Below are 22,858 nucleotides of genomic sequence, written 5' to 3'. Positions count from 1 at the left end.
GCTCCAACAAATACTACATTTACATGCAGAATTTAATGCTGCAGGAAGTTTTTATTTATATTTCGTGTAGAATTTTTGTACTTTTACCCAAAAAAAAAAAACCTGTGAAGCCTTCTAAAGTGTTCAATATCTCCAGAAATTTAAATCCTACAGCCATGAAATTTGGTGGGAGCACAGAAAGAATAGTTTCTGACAGATCTAAATGATTGAACAGCTCAACCAGAGGACACAATTTCAGTTTCTGGCCCTTAAAAATGGAAGAAAGTCAAAAAAAAAATACAATTGAAAGTGGTATTGTGTCTCCATAAAGTTCCTGTAAGTGTATTTATATTGATGGATCCATATTTCTACTAAAATACAGTCTTTGGTCGACATTTCACCAATTTCAAGAGCCAATAATTATTCATTACTGGACATTATGAGTAATCATGGACATTTCTATCTTATTTTGGATGACTTTTTCATATCATTTTGAACATTTTTTAGTCATTTTGGGCAGATTTCAAGCCAAATATTCCAGACTTGCACTTTTTTCCCCCATTTTCAAGGGTCAATAATTACACATTTGTCCTCTGCTGAAGCCATTTAATTGTTTTAATCTGTTGGAAACTATTCTGTCTTTGTCCACATTAGATTCTACTGATGTTAGAGCCTCAAAAGTTGGTGAAATGTCAACCAAAGATTGGATTTTAGTAGAAATATGGATCCATCCATGGATAAACACTTACAGCAACTTTCTGGGGCCTCAATACCTAGCAGTTGTTTGAAAATTCTCAGTTTTTTCTACATTTTCAAAGTCCACTAATTATTCATTACTATCATTTTTGGACATGTTTTGAGTAATTGTGGAGAAAATTCAAGCTATTGGGACAAATTTTGAGTGATTCTGGACAGTTGTTAATTAGTTTTGGTCTTTTTTTGTCTTGTTTTCTTTTGACTCTATTGGACACTGTTCTGTCTGTTCTCACCAAATTTCACCACTGTTTGAGTTTTATTTCTGCAGATATTGAGCCCTTCACAGGGTTTTAACAACTCCTAGGTCTGAAAACATATTAAATTCTCAGAATTCAGTTGAAATGTTTGACAGCTCTTGATGAATCATGTCTCAAAAAACAAATAATCTGTGAACAGCATCTGAGACGGCGCAGCAACATAGAATAACTCTCAGCTTAACACAGTCAAACATCACCGAGGACCAATTAGAGGAGAACATTTATTACAAACTGATTATTATGCAGAAGCATGTATGAAATTAAACCCACAGAGAATCCAGAGGTCCCTGAACTGATGCAGGCGGATAGAAAAGCTTCACCAAAGAGCCACGTTTGTGTGTTTTATCGTCGTCTCAGTGTTGCTGAGGATGAATTTCAATTTGCATCCCATTGGCCTTTGTACATGACTCCAGGAAATATTGGTTTGATAAGATCCAACTGAAGAATCCTGATTTGCTTCGGTTGTCTGAGGATGATTCACTTCCACTTTTGTTTTTGGTGAGATTTACATAATGGAGGACAGTGTGTCTAACTGGGCTTCTCTCTAACGTAAACCGAATTATTTAGAAATGACTGCAAAGCGTCGTGTAAGCTCATATAGAACGAGTATCACAGAGGTGCAGGACACTTGAATAAACTATCAGACAACTAAATCACTGAACAACCAGGTTATATCAATAGTCAGAGTCAAACAGATGAGTAGTTAGTTTCTAGCCCTAAATTACAATCGGAAGTGGTATTGTGTCCCCAGAAAGTTCCTGTAAGTGTATATATACATGGATGGATGGATCGATATTTCTACTAAAATCCAGTCTTTGGTCGACATTTCACCAACTTTTGAGGCTCTAACATCAGTAGAATCTGATGTGTGGAAAGACAAATTTTCAGTATGATGATATTTAGACTTAAAACTTTCCAAAATGATTCATAATTTGGCCAACATGAGATGAAAATTGTCTGAAATGACTTAACAACTATCCACAATGATTCATAATTGTCTAAAATGACACTAATGGATAATAATTGGTTCTAGAAAATGGAATAAAGTACAAAATATTCAAATGAGGATGATATTGTGTCCTCAGAAAGTTCCTGTAAGTGTATATACAAGGATGGATCCATATTTCCACTAAAATACAGTCTGTTGTTGAAGTTTCACCAGCTCATGAGGCTCTAATCACCATTTTTGATATTTTGACTAAATGTTGATGTGGGCTCATTGGTAGAACTTCTTCTTTCTTATAGAACATAATCTCTGTTCCTGATGACGTTCTCTGAATGTAAAAACATTATATTAAGTTATAAGAACGTCACTGGAAATGAAAATATTCCTTAAAAGTTCCTTGTAGATTTGATGATAACATTTACTACGAAAAATGATTGAAGCTTGTAGGTGATGTTATCTAATGTTGCGAGAACGTTCCCCGGCTGTTAGGTCAGCGTTTAAACACCCTGGCATGAAATCTGGATGTGAAGTGACTCTGAAAGTCATCTAAAAGTTGTTTGTCAGAGCTTTAAATCTCAGCTTCCTTCACTCTGTCTTGCTGGTATTCAAATAAACAGGAAGGTTGAGGAAGAGTTCATCCTCCAGTCTGAGGAAATCTCATTTTGCCCGGCTGACATTTATGTGAAAGAGAAGAAATAATGACTCAGCTGTGCGACTGTCAGTGTGTTTGTGTGGAGGATATTTAGGAAAGTGGAACTGATTGACCGGTCAAGTCTCTGACTCCACAAAGTCAATCTTTGCTCTTAGTTTGCTCCTCTGACATTTCTGCTGGGAACCGACGACATCAGCTGTGGGTGATAATGAATGTCTCGCCTTTTAACTCTGAACCGTCCATGAGATGGAGGATAAATACGCACAGAATCTGATCTAAATGCAGACAGAAGGTTGAACAGTCGACAAACAGCAGGATGTAAAATGTTTGAAAATCAATATAAATAGTCAAAAAACTAAAGTTCCCACACACTTGTAGAGACCGAGTATATCAAGTTCATCTTGAGCTTCCAGTGACTCCTAGAACTCTGAATGTTCTATGAAGGAACCATTGAAACACAGGAATCTTCGTCACAACAAACAATCATGAACTTTAGTTCTTTTATAGATTTATTAAAAGTTTTCTGGAAATATGACAAAATCTACTGGGTCACAAATTTACATACAGCAGATCTAATTTACATAAATGTCTTTGAATTCCACCTCAGTTTGGTTCTTCTGGTTTCCATCTTCTGGTTTCTCTTTGACTCGTCTGGACAGAATTGGTTCAGTTGAAATATTTGTGCCGACACATCGACACATCGGAGCTAACAAAGCTGTGCAGCAAAGCAGGACAGCCAGGGTTCATGTTCCCTTATTAAATGGCAAATCAAAGCCATTTCTCCCCACATGTTCTGTATTTATTCTCTGGCTGAAGACCGGATGTCCTAAATGATACCAATTTGTCCCAGAAATACACAACAGAAGATGTTTCTGACAGGCTCACGCTGTTTTGTGCTTAGAGGAGCTGCTGGATAAATAAAAATAAAAAAGCCAAATGAAGCTCAGAGTGTGTGCGGCTCTGTTGTCTGTGGAATGGAAAATTAGATTACGTTTCCAGAGGTTTAGTGAAAAAAGTGTTAAAGTCAGTTACAATAAGAGGCTCAGTCAGTCATTTTTAAGGAGCCAAATATTGCATTTCATCATCGGAGAGACAGCGAGGCGGGAATAAAACACCTCAGGAGGCAGAGGAAGGAATGAAAAGCCAGACTTTGTTGGAGACAGTTTCACCCTTCAGGTTTCTGTTTGGCTCTCAGGGGTTTTCTGAGATCAAAGCCGGGACAGAAACTCTTTCTCTCTATGGAGTTTAGAGAAGCAGATAAGAACCGTCTGTTGGGTCAACAAATCTGAAAAAAGTTCCACATGACCTCCTCGGAGTCAGCTGATGTTTTATGTACAACAACTATAGTACATTTAATGAAATCATACAAAGTTTTACCTTCATACCAGGAAATTTGAGTTCCAGGTCCTTGAAGTACATAGAGGTGGGTCCAGATTCTGTGCTTTTAATGGGTTTTTTCCACCACAGTTGTGCTTTGTAACTTCATAAGTAGAGCAGATAGACAAATTACATTTTCAGGGCTGAAAATGACATTTGAGATCTCTTAGCTAAGTGCTTTTCCTTCATAAAAATACCAATATGTGGGATCTGAACCCTAGTTTCCAGTGGCCTGTATACACGCCCTCCATCAACCCCAACAACCTCCTCCATGTGCTATAAAAATGAAGCATTTTGCAACCTGGAAAACATTCTCACAAAATATAACTGGCACAGCAAACTAGTCATAACAGTAGTGTTAGAACGGACATGTACAGGGGAATTATAAGTAATGTAGACAGGGATATGTGCAATGGTGATTAAGAGAAATGTGCAATATTATTATGTGCAATAGTGACAGTGGGAAATGTGCAATACAATTGTATGGAATAGTGTCAGAGTGATATATATATATATATAGTGGACTCTTACATTATAGTGACAGAGGGATAAGTGTAATATAGCAATGTGCAATAATGATAGAGGGACATGTGCAATAACAACAAAGAGATATTTGCAATATAATCATGTGTAAATGTTAATTAATTACTGCTTGAATGATATATAATTGAATTTTACAGAAAAAATAAGAAATATTTTTAAAGATATTTGTGAAATTTTAGATTGAAATATCAAATGCTTTGACAACCATGAAAGATGTCTCATTAATTTCTTAGTTATTATTGAAACTTGTCATACGGGAGGTCCTCGGTTTATGAAGTCTTTGACCTACAGCGTTTCGTCGTTGAGTCAGAACTGGTTACGTGGAACTAGTTGACGAGTGGAGCGGATGAATATGTTGTCATGCATCGTCACGCGGCACTATAAGAAGGCTTTGTTTCCATTCTCCGGTTGTACACCACCTTGGATTGTGCTACATTTGCTAACTTTTAGCCCTTCAGTATGGCTTCAGTAAGTCAGACTTTTCTGATGTCAGTGCTTCAAAGGAAAAGAAAGCCGTCTCAATAGAAGTGAAATTAGACAGAATAAAACGCTGGGAGCAGGAAGAAACACCGACCAACATGGGTCAAGCTGTAAAAACAGGTCAACATATTGTAGCGACCCTCTGTGATGAATGAGTGAGACTTTATCTGGTTCTCTGCTGGTTTATTGAACCTTCACACAGGCTACTGTGGACCGTAGCCAACGCCAGAATAACTAGAAAAACCCCATAACTTAGCTCCAGAATTAGCCACTGTTCCCAGCTCTCTCTACTGCTGACTCTCAGCCAATCAGAGGTGAGCTAACTAAACATGACACGTTCACTGACATTAGGTAAATCTGGAACTGAACAATAAACATTGAAACCTCAACATCAACAACAATATCAGTCCGTTACAATATTCTGTTATCTTCTAGTGAAATGATTCATACATGCATGAAAGTTGTTGGTATTCATGACTTTATGAAGAACTGATTGATATCGTGATGCACAGAATGGATTTGCTTACATTTTCGCTGGAGTTCCGACTTATGACGAAAATTGACTTACATCTATCTGTTGGAACGAAACTCCGATGTACGTCAAGGACCCCTGTATTTTGAAACTCCATAACTTTATTAAACTATCAACCAGATTTTACTTTTTGTGGTACAATTTTTCAAACCTGCTCAATCAGTTGTTAAAATTAAGTCTTTCATATTAAAAGCATTCTCTGTGTTTAGTTTTGTATAACTGTGACATGCAGCTACAGAAAAATCAGAAAATATCCCCACTGGACTTCCATATTATTATTATTATTATATTATTATTATTTTGGCAGTATGAGATCAAACATGGTGGCTTCACTTTTCCTCATGTTAACACAACCATAGTCAGAGATTATTTCATCTACTTGTCCAATATTACAGATTCTGAATCAATGACATGCAGAGAAAAAACAGTGAAAATTTCAGGTTTTTATCTTTAATATTTCCTCAGATATTGTCCTTCAAACAGGTTTGAAAACAACCTGCCAGGCTCCATTTTAAACAGTTCACAATAAAAAAAAAGTTTCAGACAAATCAGAGATGGCTGATGGTTAATTTTGTCTGTTACCTGAAGTACACAAACCCCCTCCACTGATCCAAACTTCAGCCGTCACATAAAAACACCATTAATGAGCTGCGTTAAAGTTAATTAAGAATCAGTCAGTCAAGTGCAATCTTTCTCACATCTCACTCTTCTTTTTTTGCTTCATTAGAGCTGAATTTCCATTATGGTTCCGTCAGTCGCGGCAGGACTGATGGAAACAAACCACTGCTCGCTGTGTGCTGCCTTTGATGTCCTATCGGGTTTTTTTGTGCTACGTCTTGAATATTAACCGAACAGTAAATGGCCCAGAGTGGAAGGAGTTCGCTGCTGATTAGTGGAGTCGATGCTGGAGACACAATGCAGCCGCCAAAAACCCAACGGCATCAGGAATGAGGAGTTTATGGAAACTGAGTCCCAAATCAGGGGCCAGAGTTTAACAAAGGTCTTCAGAAAACCAACAGAAGTCTGCATTCAAAGGCAACAGAGTTTATTGTCAACAGAAAAAGCACAGGAAGAGTTCACAGCAGTGTCCAGCACCACCACAAGTACTGATCTGATAGAACTTATCATCCCCTTTTTATGCTGTCAGGGCTAGCACTTTTCCATGGCTGTAGGGCGCATTGTTGAGGAAGTTCAGCGAGGTCGAGAGAGGATGAGGAGGTCGACAAAGAGACACACTGGATACTCAGAAGATTTAGGTTGAGAGTAATGTTTACTGATATCAGGAGAAGTGACACAGACAGAGCAGCAGTTCATGTCCTGAGAAGAGTCTCTCTTACAGACCAGTATGGAGAAAACCAGTCTGCTTAGTGACACCAGAATAGACAATATCTAATCTTGACCATAGCAGAGGGTCCTGGCATACCTTCCACAGCATTTGCCTGTTGGAGGATAATTTGAGAAGACGTTAGCAAGGAAATACTTTAGAAAGGGGAAAGAGTAATTTTTCTTTCACACATATCATTGGACAGATAATCTGACTCCATTAAACTCCCCTTAACTCTATTGGTCAGATCACCGTACCATATTACATCATTGTGTTTTATTGTGTTCCTTATGCAGTTTTAAAAATGGTATTTTACATTGAGGAGACACCATTATGTTCTGAGTTATTCGTGTTTCATTTTTTCAAAAGTATTTGATTTCTTTTCACACCAAAAATACACATTTTACTTCATGACCTTTTATCTACATTTCAACCCAAAAACATTACACTACATTTACAAACACTCCATGTGAGGATTCTGCTGCTATTTCACATTTCTCCACTCCATCTAGGCTTCGTCAACGTTATGCACATTTTTCCTGTCTTTAATAACAAGAAGGCAAACAATCAGTCCACTTGAACCTTTAACACACCTTTCCAAAGCCCAGAAGTGCCGACGCCTCCTCCGCCAGCTGTTGTTGGTGTGGGCAGCACTAAGCTGGCACTCAGCCACTGTTCACCCACTGGTGTCTTTCCATCTTCACTTTTAATCCCCGTTGACATTCGAACAATGTCACAAAGAATTAAAGTGGCACAAGCCGATCTGTCACGCAAGAGGCGATAACGCTCGCGTCGTTGGCAGCTCCCTCACGTTTGAAAGTTTTGTAATGAAAATGCTTTGTGGTGTTAACCCACATGCTGCCTCAGGGACAGTTTTACACTTTTTATTTTTGGATTTTTGGGATAATTTTGGCTGAGTAAAAACACATAACATCATAATAGTCAGTACACACACACACACACACACACACACACACACACACACACACACACACACACACACACACACACACACACACACACACACACACACAAGTTACACTCAGGACCTTAAAGCCAAAAATATCCCCATTGAAACTTTTTTTTGCAGTACATGGAAAATCAGGCCTACATACTGAATATAATATAAATAATAATAATAAATAATCAAAATAGATGTAATTTCTTTAATTCTTTCATAAAACAGCAGGGGTTCGATGTATGTATTTTTACGCAGACCGTTTTTGTCTTTAAGGTCCTGAATGTGATTTTTTTTAAATGTCATGCTGCACAAAAACAATAATGCATCACAATCAATCATTAATGTTGCTAATCACTGACATATCTCAGACTGTGATCATTTAAAATGGAAAATTGTATTTATTTATGCATTTATTAATTTTAATTTAAAAAAATCAATACCAGTAATTGTACTATTTGGACAATCTAGAATTTAAAGAGTTAAAATCTTGACAATAACTGAAGCTAGATATAAAATCTAATTCAGTGAAAGTGGAAAATATAATTAATCTTTCACATATTTTATTTTTTATTTCATTTTTTTTGAATGTGGACAGTTTTGTCTTTAAGGACCACTCTACGATGACAATTACAAAAAAAAACATTTAAATTAGTAAAAAATAAATAAATTAACTACTTAATAAAAATGTGAAATCATTTTATTTTTAACATTTTTTTAAAAAAAGGGTTTATTTCATTTTGTTATATTAAGATAATATCTAGTAAAATTACAGAAACAATATAAATTTACATGTTGACTAAAACGTTTTTTAAAAATAGGTTTTGTAAATAATGTCCACATCAAAAATGTTTATATTTTCAGAAATCGTTCTTTTATAGTGTTTTACTGTATTTCAATCAGATAAAAATATCTGATTCTGATTCTATTTAGTTAAACAGACGGATGCTGTTAGCTGTGAAAATGTAAATAAAGAAGATGAATTTTTAATGTTCCGCCATCATTTAGAACTCCCTGAAGGCAGCATTAGTTGGGACGATGTTCTGGATCTCCTGCAGTCGGACAGGTTGAAGCTTGGTTGTGGACACCAGGACTAATGTGGTGATTGGACAGGAAGACTGAACGTTCCACTGCAGTTCTGCTTAATGTGGTGTCTGTTTCCATTTCCTGGTTATTAGTGCTGAGTCATTGTGGCAGCTTCACTGGGAGTTTAATTCCCTCTGCTGTTTGTCATCTGGCCGCTGTGAAGATTCTTCTCTTTACATCAGTAGAGCAAACTCTCTGTTTTCTTGCTTTCAATTACTAACACCACAGTTCAGACACATTCATTTTTCTGGTGCAATATTCGAATTTTAAGTGCAATAGTATGATTTCATTTGCAATATTTCATTACTATCTGTGATATTATTTTACTACCTTAGAATTGTTGCCAGTGTTGCTTCCTTCTTTTCTATTCTAGTCTGATTTTAGCTCTTTTTGCTTGTGAACAAAATTGGCATACGTTTGTAAAGAGCATGTGTATCGCGGCAGTCTCACATGAATCTTATTTTTCTTTGATGGAATATTGAAACACAACATTCATTCATTTTGGTTCTTTCATAGATTTATTCGAGGGTTTAACCACAAGAACACTAAACCTACGGTCAAGCATGGCGGTGGCAGCATTATGCCGCTGTCCACAGGGTTTTACATCAACATGAGCTGAGAGGATCCATGAAGAAGGAAGTTCTTCCTCTACAAGCAGAACCTTAAAGCTGCTGATCACATGGACAAAGAAAAGACCTTCTGGAGGAAAGTTCTGTGGTCAGATGGAAGAAAAACTGAACAGAAATATGTTTGGAGGAAAGAAGGTGAGACCTTTAACCCCAAGAACACCAAACCTACCACCAAGCATGGAGGTGGCAGTATCATGCTCTAGAAGTGCTTCTGGACTGGTTTCAAACTGTATGTTGAACTGGTTCTGGCCTTTCTTGGGACTGGTTTATGTTTGGTTTCAGTCTTGGTTCTCCTGGTTTTGGATGTGATTTAAAGTTGGTTTAGGATTTATTTTACTCTGGATCTGGTCCTGGATGAGGACTGGTTTCAGTCGGTCTCGGGGGGGGGTCCTGGACTCTTTTATAGTATAATAGTAGTTCAGGTTTGGTTTTGTCCCAATTCTGCACTGGGTTTTGACTTTTTCAGGACTGGTTTTGGACTGTTGGTAAAACTGGTTTCAGTTTTGGTTTAGGACTGGTCTCAGACTGTATTCTGACTGGTTCTAAACATTTTTTGGACTGGTTTAGGTTTGATTTTGGTCCTGGTTTTAGATCTTTGTAAGGCCTAGTTTAGGACTGGTTTCAGACTGTCCAGGGCAGGTCTTGGACTTTTTTAAAATAGTAGTTTAGGCTTGGTTTTGGCTCCGGTTTTAGACTTCATGAGGACTGGTTTCAGACTGTATTCTGACTGGTTCTAAACATTTGTTTTTGGACTGGTTTAGGTTTGATTTTGGTCCTGGTTTTAGATCTTGTTTCATTTGGGTGAAGGAAGTATTTTAGTTGGAACAATTGGAAGTTGACTCTTCTTAGAATGAAGTTGCAGTGAACCTTATTTGAGACAAATCTTTAAAATTTAAAGACATCCAACTTAAACCGGTGACTTTAATGTTACTGGTTAAATCAATCCAGATAAAATTCATTCAGCTGAATGTTAGAAAATGAAGCAATTAACTTAAAAATTCCCTGTTTTCACTGTGAAATTGATAATACACAGTCTAGTTGTAAAGGAGCACGAGTTGTTTTTTCATGTTAAGCCACCGATATTACAGTTAAAGCTGTAAAAATACTGCATGTAGTAACAGAACGTTATTTTTTAGACATGTTGGAGTAACTCTAATCACAAACCCTCAAAAACAAAACAACACTGTTTTCACCACAGTGTTCGTCCTTTCTAATCTACCTCCATGTTTCTGTTTGTGTTCACGGCTCAGACAGCAGCTCTGTGGTCATAAACACAATGAATCTGCTGCAATAAACATTCATCTGACTTCAGTTTATTCTTTTTCTTTGCTGTTTAAGGAAAACTGGACCTTTCAAACCACTTTATCCTCGAAATGATTCATTATAAGCTGCTATTTTGCCCAAACAACTGAGATAACACAGCTGTTTATGGATCTATACTGTAATATGACTGTTTTTGGACACTTTATTGCCTTTTTTGACTTTCAACATTAGAATCTCATGAAATTCTCCCTACATATGTTTTTTTTTCCCGGTTTTTTGTGGACATATGGCCTCAGACTGCAGCAGCGTTGTCAAAGAGCCAAAACATATGCAGCCAAAATTTAGTGTCCTTGTTCCCATAAACTGGACTCTGACTCGGACCGGGCGGAACCTGGAATGTATTTTATGACCTTTAAAAGATAAATGAGGTGATTTAAACTCACCTCCTCTGGTAGAAAATGTGCTCGTTAATTAGACTCTTCTTCTACAACGAATAAAGTCCAAAATTAAACCTGCAGGCATCGAGAGCCTTCTGCTGCATCCAGCAACATACACAACCCAGCGAGAACTTTTCTGTTCCAAAACTGTTGTGAGAAAGTTCTGCAAAGTTCCAGGAATATTTTCAGCAGTAAGTTGTTTTCAAAAGGTCAGATAGCTAAAGATGTTCTGAAAATGTTTGTTGACAACATTGTTAGACCATAATGCTGTAACGTTCTGAAAACTAAAAACAGCACTGAGAATGTTCTTCCTTTGTTATCATGTGACATTGTGCAACATTTTACTGATATGTTCCCTCAACAGTTTTCCCACAACAGAACACTGCAGACAGTATATTTCATTTTTGTTAATATATCACAGTACAGGAACCTTTTTTAAAGAACGTTCTATCATCTGAGGTCCTCATAGCATCTTGAAGTTTTTTATAAATGTTACATGGGGAATGCTGTGGGAACGTCTCATAGAAGAACGTTCTATAATGTGTTCCCTTTACCAAAAGGCAAAATGTTCTTCTTTTGTTTCATTATAGGAACGTTAGAAAACATTGTGTATATAGAACGTTCCATCATCTGACGACTCAATAACATCTTGAAAGCATTTCATGACTGTTGCACGGAGAGCATTTTTTGCTCATTATCATTATAGAAGAACGTTCCATAATGTGTTCCCTCAACAAAAGGCAAGATGTTCTACCTTTAATATATCAAATTACAATAACCATTATGAGACTTCTGTATCAAGAACATTCTGTCATCTGAGGTCTTGACAGTACTTTGAAAGCATTTTATGAATGTTGCATGGAGAACATCCTTCCTTTGTTATCATTGTGGGAGCATCTGATAGAACGTTCTATAATGTGTTCCCGTCACTAAAAGGCAAAATGTTCTACCTTTAATATAACAGATAACACAAACATTAGATAATGTACTCTATTAAAAAAAACATTGCTATTTGAGACTTCGATAACATCTGGAAAACATTTTTTGAATGCTGATTTGAGAACATTCCTCCCTTGAGACCGTTGTGATAAAGTTTTATGGAAGAAGTTCTATATTGTGTTCACTTAACAACATCCACAAAACATCCTCAGAACACTGCAGACAGAATGTTCCACCTTTGTTCATATATCACAGAACAGGAACATCTTATGAAGAACTTTATGTCATCTGAGGTCTTGACAATATCTTGAAAATATTTGGAGAACATCTTTTGTTCATTTTCATTATAGAAGAACATTTCAAAATGTGTTCCCTCAACAAAAAATCAAAATGTTCTACCTTTAAGAAAATATTCTGTCATCTGAGGCCTCGATAACATCTGGAAAACATTTTTTGAATGTTGGTTTGAAAACTTTCTTCCTTTGTTATCATGGAACATCAATTGTGTTCTTGTGTATGTTCTCTGAATGTTGACAATTAAACATTAATCCAACTTTATAGGAACATTAATGGAAATTAAAACATTCTTTGAACATTTGGTTGAAATACTTAATGTAAAAAAATGTAACAGCTTGATTAAAAGTTGATCTCAGTCTGCTTTAAATATTTTAACTCTAGTCGGAGGTCATTAACCACCCCAGAACTCTTTGTCATGGTGCCCCATTGATAGCTAAACTCCCACAATGCTCTCTGCTTTAACATGAACTGTTGTCTCAGTGATGCCTCCTCTGGTCTCTACAGTATTAAACAGGAAGAGGTTCCACCTGGTGGAACAACCAGGTACTACAGCTGATCTACTGTATTTAAATTGTACTTTTTTCAGGAAAATGGTATGAGATTGAGGCTTAATATCTGCAGATACTGAATGTTAAATCACTTGGATCGGATTAGGCACATAAAAACTTTGACATCCCAAAATTTTTGACTGATTCATGGAATTCTTTGTTATTGTTGGTTGCCCTTATTAGCTTTTTTCCAGACTTCTTATTTGTTGATAGGGCTTTAGGGTTAGAGCTATATCACTTCCTGTTGGTTATACATGGCTTTGACAACTCATCTACTGTAGCGGTAATTGTTTTCAGAAGAAAGGAGGTAAAATTAGTTTAAAAATATCTGTCTACGTGTCGACTAGACCTCAGATTTGAAGGTTCTATGTCACTGATGGGGCTGCACAGTGGCGTAGTGGTTAGCACTTTCGCCTTGCAGCAAGAAGGTCCCTGGTTCGCGTCCCGGCTTTCCCGGGATCTTTCTGCATGGAGTTTGCATGTTCTCCCTGTGCATGCGTGGGTTTTCTCCGGGTACTCCGGCTTCCTCCCACAGTCCAAAAATATGCTGAGGTTAATTGATCATTCTAAATTGCCCGTAGGTGTGAATGTGAGAGTGATTGTTTGTCTATATATGTAGCCCTGTGACAGACTGGTGACCTGTCTAGGGTGTCCCCTGCCTTCGCCTGAGTCAGCTGGGATAGACTCCAGCACCCCCCGCGACCCTAGTGAGGATTAAGCGGTGTATAGATAATGGATGGATGGATGGATGTCACTGATGAACCTGAGATGATCCAACAGACGTGGGTGTGGGGGTTTTCAAATGACAACAATTTTTCATTATTTTGGACAATTTTGGCTAATTGTGGACAGTTTTTATCCTATTTTCAACACATTCTGAGTAATTTTGGAGAAATGTCTTATAGTTGTGGAAATTTTTTGTCATTTTTGGCAGGTTGCAAATTAAAATGGTATCAGATTGAGGCTGAATATCTGCAAATACTGAATGTTAAATGACTCAGATCAGATCAGGAGCATAAAAACTTTGACAACTCTAAGTGAAACAGTTAATTTTCCACGGATTCGTCCACACTTGTGAATCCTCCCATCTTCAATACACTATTGCTAGTTGCCCTTATTAGCTGTTTTCCAGACTTCTGGTTGACCAACATGGCTTTAGGTTTAGGGTTCTATCACTTCCCGTTGGTTATGCATGGCTTTGACAGCTCATCTGTAGTAGAGGTAATTGTTTTGAGAAGAAAGGAGGTAAAATTAGTTTAAAAATATCTGTCTAGGTGTTGATGACACCTCGTTCTACATCACTGATGAACCTGAGTGAATCCAACAGACATGGATGTGATGATGCTAATGTTTATCTCATCTCTGCTGTTATATCAGCAGCTCCAATGCCTCCCACCAGCTTTCAACAAACAACAGAACGTCTTCTGTCCATCTGAGTCTCCTCCACTCTGAAGCCTCTTCGTCTGCTGTCGTCTGATTTAAATTTAAAAAAGCCCATCGGACTCTCCGGCTGCCCGTCGGCCTGACCTGGATACGATGTGGCTCTTTTAATAACGGCTAATGAAACTCACCACCTAGCCACTTATCTCCCCTCACATCCCTCAATTTTAATTCTTTTATCTGTTCCAGTTCCTTCCTGTCTTCTGGTGGTAATTACCTCCCTGCACTCTGTCATTTTATTCCATTACCGAGCGACGGTGGGTGACTCAACTGTCAGAAACTCGTCACTCTTTCGTCGCTTTCACCAGATCCGACCTCCACATTGACACTTTTCACTTTGCTGCTGCTCCGATGGGAATTCAAATCGCTGTCGGGTCAAAGAGTTTCCAGAGAATCGTGCTGACTGAAAGGCTAAATGTTGTGATCGGATCATTCTGCCTCCAGAGTCACTTTAACTGAATTAAAAAACGTACCTTTAAATGGGAACCGGACTCTTCACATCACATTCTTGTCAGTTTGTAGGACAACAAACCACTCTTTTAGCACCTTTTTGGAACTGAAGGAGCTCTGTTTTCTTCTCTAACTCTCCAGATGTGTAGTCAATCATTTGCCCAGTGAGCGTCCAGGTGGTTAAAGTCCTCAGAGCTTCCTTCTAAAGATCGTTTTCTTCTGTCACCTTTTATCAAGAACCAGAGATGTTGATCGAAGCATTTTAAAGCAGCAGGATACAACTAAAAAGGCTAAATATTTTAAATTGGATGACCCTTTCTTTGGAGCTTCTGTATGAAAAAAATGTCATAATTCACGTCTGTTAGAATTAATCAAGTCAAAACACTGAGATTTAAACTTCCTGAACACCTACGAGCTGCTGCTGTCTTAAACACTTTAAACTGAAACTGACATTTCTGTTGTTCCCATTTAGTTTACCAGCTTTACCACAACGCTGCCTGTTGTTGTTTTTTCTTATATTAAGCTATTACACCATTTCTGGTAAAAGGGTGCAGCCGCATCTCAAATTTTGTTCATAGTTTGCTTATTTGTAATTTGATTCTGTCAAGTATTTTGGATAAATTTTGATAATTTCATGTTTTCAGAGCTGTGATTTTTTTTGATTTTCACACTCTGAACACCAGTTTTTGTCTCATGCCATCATTTTGTCAAAATAGCAAAAAAAAATTAACTTTTCCTTGTCAATCTTGCTAAATATTAAATATTAAATTCTACTGATGTTAGAGCCTCAAAAGTTGGTGAAATGTCAACCAAAGACTATATTTTAGTAGAAATATAGATCCATACGTATATATATATATATATATATATATATATATATATATATATATATATATATATATATATATATATATATATATATGTATATATATATGTATATATATATATATATATATATATATATATATATATATATATATATATATATATATATATATATATATATGCTTACAGGAACTTTATGGAGACACGGTACCAACCTCGTTTGAAAATTTTGTATTTTTTTTCCAAATTCAAGGACCAATAATTATTCATTATTGTCATTTTGGACAATTTTGAGTCATTCTGGACCATTCTGGACAAACTTTTAATGATTTTGGACATTTTCCAAAATTCATCAAAATCTACTGATGTTTGAGGCTCAAAACTTGGTGAAATGTTGAACAAAGACTGGATTTTAGTAGAAATATGAATCCATCCATATATACACATGTTTACATGAACTTTCTGGGGACACCATATGAACCTTGTTTGAAAATTGTATACATTTTTCCATTTTCAAGGACCAATAATTATTATTTTCATTTTGGATGTTTTTTTCAGTCATTTTGGGCAGATTGCAAATCAAAATACCACCAAACTGGAAACTTGTCTTGTCATACTGGTGGCGCATTAAATCCTACTGATGTTAGAGCCTCAAAAGTTGGTGAAATGTCAACCAAACACTGTATTTTTACTAGGAAATATGGATCCATCCATATATATATACACTTACAGGAACTTTCTGGGGATGCAATACCACCATTAATGGGAAATTGTGTACGTTTTTCCATTTTCAAGGATGAGTAATTATGAATTATTTTCATTTTGGACAATTTTGAGTCATTCTGGACCAATTTTATTAAATTTTCAACAAGCTTTGAATAAATAAATGAACTGGATGAGCTTCATGTTATTTTGGAAATTTTTAGTCATTTTGGGCAGGTTGCAAATCAAAATACCACCAAACTTGAACCTCTTCTTGTCAAACTTGACACAAATCAGGTTCTACTGATATTAGAGCCTCAAAAGTTGGTGAAATGTTGACTAAGGTCTGTATTTTTAGTAGAAATATGGATCCATCCATATATATACACTTACAGGAACTCCATGGGGCCTTAATAGTGGCCTCACTGGACAATTTTGCACATGCTTCTATTTTCTAGTGACAATAAGTAAAAATGTGTCTTTTGCTGGATCCATACAACCATTTCAATCTGCTAGAATTTATTCTGTCTAAGTTCTGACCAAAGATCATGGCTGTTGGAGTTTTATTTCTGGAGATATTAAACCCTTAAAACGACTTCCTGGGTAAGATGTTTTCTTTGAGGTTAGCATATACAGTCTGAAAACATGTGAAATCCTTAAATTTCAGGCTAACATATTTGACAAAACTTAGTCTTGGATCCCAAATAACAAATAAATAAAATCAGAGCTTCATACATTTACAAAAGGGACTAAACTGAATTAATGTTCCCATTACTGGGAGTCACAAAGTCCATTATTCTACCTCAGTAACAGAACACAAGTTAATTAAAAAATCATTTCAATCTTCAAGAGGAATTCATAGACAGTGTAACTAAGAACTGGGAGAAGTTGGCTGCTGGTAAAATGATAAAAAAAAATGTATTTACTCATTAACAAACCTTTTTTTATTTCCATTTCCAAGGTTACCAGTGAACTCTGAAGGGTTCACTGCCTGTTTTTCTATTTTACACTGACTTTGTGTTTGTTTTTCTTTCTCTGTTTCTGTGTTTGGGCTGAATCATGCATATTTCATGGAAATTATATTTGGAAAATGAATAAACAAAAGGGATTTGATCATCCAAACTGAACTCCTGTGAAACTTTATTTAGAGACAACGTGCCTGCAGGGATCTGAGGATGAACTGGTGTCTGACGGTGAATATTACCATTTCCAGCCTCAGTAAAACCTTATAATCAGGTTTTTCTGTCGCAAATCATCAGGATTCTTCTTTCTCCATTGTCTCTCATTGCCTTGAAATTTCTTTTATTATAAACTGTGGATATTTAAAAAGGCATTTGTGACATTTTAGACTGATATATCAAATATGTTCAGAAATTAAAATGTCTTTAAAAATTGCAAATTTGAGACCGAACAACAATATCTCAGGGAATATTAAAGATAAAAATTAGAATTTTTCACTGTTATTTCTCAACATGTCATCAATTCAGAATATGTAATATTGGACAAATAGGTCAACTAATCTGTGATTATCAGTGAGGTGGGAAAAAAATGAAGATGGCATGAAAAGTCCCAATTTTTAGCATTAAAAAAAAAAGATAATGCAGAGTTTAACTAGTGATATTTTCTGCACCACATGTAGCTGCATGTCACCAAAATACAAAACTAAAATATGTTTTAATTTGAAGTACTTGGTCACTACAAAGTCAAGACACAAAAGGATAAAAATGTATTTTTGCTCTTGTTTATTAGGGTAATCAGTGAAAACATCTATTTAAAGCTGGTGGATGTGACATTTAAACATCAAACAGTATCATTTCCAATATTACTCTCTCAGTGTGTTTCTTAGTTTCAATATGGAGTGCAGAATTTCAATTTCCTGTAATATTTCTTTATTACTGCACTGCAAACACGTTGCCTTTCAGTTTTCAACCAGAACTGATTAAAAATGTTCATTGTGATGCTACTTATTGGATCTTACAGGAATAAAATGTCAGTAATTGAAGTAACTTGAAGAAAAAAGCCATAAAAGGCCTTAAAGTTGGTGTAAAGCAGCTCAAACAGGAGGGAAGTGACCAAGACCCTCTGTTCTGGTTTAATGCTCGTCGATAATTAGCTCTTCTAACACAACAACGTAAATAAAGGCAGCAGGTTAGAGCTGTTTTTCAGGATTTCTGGCAGCAGAATGTGGATGTTTAGTCCCAGCAGCAGCAGCATCGCTGGAGAAAACACCTCGTATTGACCCCTGAGGCTGCTGGACTTGCTGGAGAGATGTTTGTGTTGATGGACAAACAGCAAACCTTGTTGGAAAGATAAGAAGACTTCAAAGCTGTTTGTCAGGATCCTGTCGAAGGTCCAGCAGCAGTAAGAACCGAGTCCATCTGTTGTCAAATCAGACAGAACTCCAGACTTAAGATGCTGCACCGTCTCAGTTTCTGCTTCATAAATGTGCATATTTAAAGCAAAAACCAGGTTATATAAAATATTTTGGCCAAATTTTGAGCTTTTCATTGTGTTTTTCACACCAGGGAAGTTCTTCATCATGAATAAAAGACTTCTTAGACAGGAAGCCATATTCACTGTTCAGTATCTCCAGAAATAAAACTACCACAGGCATGAAATTTGGTGAAAACTCAGACAGAATAGATTCCAGGAGATCGTGATGATCGAATGGAGCCGACAGAAGACAAATTCTTAATGGTAAAAAATGGTAAAAAACAAAATAAAACAACCCCCCCCCCCCGCTGCTCTAATCAAGAGACATCCTCGCCACAATATAAGCAGACGCCATTCACCTCTCAGTGCTGGATCGTGACACAAGCCAGTAAAGTGTTTACTGATTGTTACTCCAGCCACAGTTCGTACCTTTGCTCCTTGAGTACTTCTAGTTGTCTTCCTTTGTTCCAGTTCTGGTTCACCTGTTCCATTCCGTCTGGTACCATCGCCACCTCCAGTCCCCTGTTCCGTCAGTGTTCTAGAGAATACTCACCTGTGCCGTTCATCCATCTTGGCGTCCCTCCATACTCACCCGTTGCTGGTTTCTCCACCCTCGTTCTGGACTCCAAGCCCAGGCCAAATACCATCAGCCGCCTACCAGCTACGAGCCCAGTCTGAGCGTCCGGTCCCATATTTATCTCGTTAACCTCTCCTAGAGTTTTCATATGTCTAGTTGTATTGAGTTCTTTGTTAGTGTAGCTTAGATATTGTTGTTCTCGTTCATAGTATTGATACTGCGTTCTTCGCTAATGTAGCTTAGATATTGTTGTTCTCGTTCATAGTATTTGTATTAACTTCTTCGCTAACGAAGCTTAGACATTGTTCTCGTTCTTAGTATTTGTAGTTACTTTCTTGCCTGGGTGTTACCCTACGTCAGTTAGTGCCTTTTGTCCTCTTCGGCCCTAGTAGTCGCTAAAGTATTCTCTGAAAGAGTTTGTAACAGTTTCCTGTTTCTGAGTACTTCCTGTTGTAGTTTTCCGCCTTGTGACTTGTAGTCCACATTTGAGTCTTGGTGGAATAAAACACCGTTTTTACACTTCTGAGACCTGTCTGTTCATTTCCTGCACTTGAGCCTTTTGACCAATCGTGACAAAACTACAGCCTTTGTCGACATTTCACCAACTTTTGAGGCTCTAACATCAGTGGAATTTGGTTTGTGGAAAGTTAGACCAGACAAGATTCTAGTTTTTTGTTATTTTGACTTGAAATCTGCTTAATATGAGTACAAATTTGTCCAGAAAGACTTGAGACTTGAAACTCATCTAAAATGACTTAAAATTTGACCTTAATAAGATTAAACTGACTCAAAATTATCCAAAATGACAATGAAGAATAGTTAAAGCCTTTAAAATGCAAAACATCCAAACAAGGATGGTACTGTGGCCCTAGAAAGTAGATGGCTGGCTCCATATTTCTACTAAAATACAGTCTTTGGTCGATATTTCTCCAACTTTTGCGGCTCTAACATCAGTAGAATCTGATGTGTGGGACGTTTAACAAGACAATGTTCTAGTTTGTTCATATTTTGATCAAACATTGGAGTCATTGGTAGAAGACAAAAACTGGTGTTCATCGGGGTGTATTTGTTGTTTTTATATGTGCAGAGTTGCAAGCTGCTTCCATTTTGTCTTCATGTTGAAGTCAATGAACATATGAGGCTGATTTTGAGTTTTTCCTCCAAGACACAGAAGATCTTGACTTCCTCACAAGTAGCCACAAACCTCTCTATTTAAAGCAGGTGACAGTTTAAATCTCTGAACTCTACAGTTTTACACTAAATCCATGTTTGACCTCAGTGAGCAGCAGGAAGTTGATTATCCTCACCTGACCTCCACACAGTGAATCAAACTGAAACGTGCTTCGTCGGTCTGCTTTGGATCAGGAGATACATTCCTGATCAGCTTTTGACAGCAACCTGACACGACTTGTATTTAAATGGCACTCGACTGCACTTGTCTTTGTGTATTTTTTAATTAGCTGAGATGGAGAAAAGGAAACCGACTGCCTGAAACCACAATTCAATTATTCTGAGAGCTCCTCAGAGATGGAAGGAGACGGGATTCAGGTCCAGTCGGGATAATGAACAGCTCGTTGAATAATTCATACGGAGGCACGAGTCAAAAACATAAGCTAATATGTTTTTCTGAGTATGATGGATGAGGAGAGTGTTCAGGGCAGCAACAAATGTTTCGACTCAATGACTGAAACATGAGGGAAAAAGTTAATGTCCAGGAGAAGCTGCATCCCAACCAGTTTATCTTCAGTTGGACGATGTTCTGAGGTGATACAGTCGAGAACGAAAGTTTCCATCCACCTGTAAAGAACATGAACATCCTGACAGTCAGTGACTCCTATAGCTTAGAATTAAACACATGAAACAAAAACAATCAAGTATTTTGATTCTTTTGTAAATTTATTACAGGTTTTCTGGAAATATGACAAAACCTATTTGGTTTTGTTTCAAGCTTCTGGTTTATCTTTGATTCCTCTGGACAGAATTAGTTCAGTTCAGCTAAAATTGTCATCTTTCAGACTCAGACTTGTTTCTTCATCACTTCATAGGTTCTTGATGGGTTTAAGTCAGGACTTTGAGGAGACCAGTCTAGAACCTTCATTCCAGCCTGATGGAACCATTTCTTTACCACGTCTGATGTGTGTTTGGGCTCATTGTCTTGTTGAAACATCCAACTGTGTCCAAGATCAACCTTCTGCTGATGGTTTTAGGTTTTCCTGAAGAATGTGGAGGTGATCCTCCTTCTTCATTATTCCATTACTTTGTGTAAAGCTCCAGTTCCACAGAGCATGATACTGCCACCACCATGCTTGGTGGTAGATTTGGGGTTAAGAAAGATTCGCCCAAGACAGTCTGAAACCAGTCCTAAACCAGTCCTAGAAAGGTCTAAAACCAGGACCAAAATCAAACCTAAATCAGTCCAAAAATATTTTCAGAACCAGTCAGAATACAGTCTGAAAGCAGTCTGAAAAAATTCAAAAACCAGTACAAAATCAGGACCAAAACCAACCTAAACTACTCCTAAAAAAAGACCCGTCTATGGCAGTCTGCAACCAGTCGTCATCCAGGACCAGATCCAGAGGAAAATAAATCCTAAACCAACTTTAAATCACACCCAAAACCAGGACCAGTTCAACATCCAGTCTGAAACCAGTCCAGAAGCTCTTCTAGAAAGCCCCAGAGCATAATACTGCCACCACCATGCTTGATGACCATAGTAATATGCCTCCCAGGGGCCAGAGCGGGCAACATAGAAGCAAATTTGAAACTGCTGGCTAAAGATAATCGTAAATACAGTAAGATTGTTATTCATGTCGGCGGTAATGACACCCGGTTACGTCAATCGGAGGTCACCAAAGTTAGTGTGGCATCGGTGTGTAACTTTGCCAAAACCATGTCGGACTCCGTAGTTTTCTCTGGACCCCTGCCTAATCTGACAAGCGATGATATGTTTAGCCGTATGGCATCGTTTCGCCGCTGGTCGTCTACGTGGTGTACTGCAAACGACGTTGGCTTTATAGACAATTGGAGCTCTTTCTGGGGAAAACCTGGTCTGATTAGGAGAGACGGCATCCATCCCACGTTGGCTGGTGCAGCTCTCATTTCTAGAAATATGGCTGATTTTATTAGAACTCCTAAAGCATGACAACCCAGAGTTCAGACCAGGATGCAGAGTTGTAGTCTTCCACACCTCTCTGCAGTTTCCTCTCAGCTGTCACCCTCCAGTAATTCAGTTAGCTTTATTGAGACTGTGTCTGTCCCCCGACCACCAAAATTCAATAAATTAAACAATTCAAAAATAAACAAAAGACATAGTAACCATAAAAATCTAATTAAAATTAATACCACTATTTCAACTGAGCAAAGAAACAGGACAATTAAATGTGGTCTGTTAAATATCAGATCTCTCTCGTCTAAATCTCTGTTAGTAA

This window comes from Amphiprion ocellaris, chromosome 14 (assembly GCF_022539595.1).
Source record: "Amphiprion ocellaris isolate individual 3 ecotype Okinawa chromosome 14, ASM2253959v1, whole genome shotgun sequence".
NCBI classification, from domain to species: domain Eukaryota; kingdom Metazoa; phylum Chordata; class Actinopteri; family Pomacentridae; genus Amphiprion; species Amphiprion ocellaris.
This window is presented reverse-complemented; position numbering follows the sequence as displayed.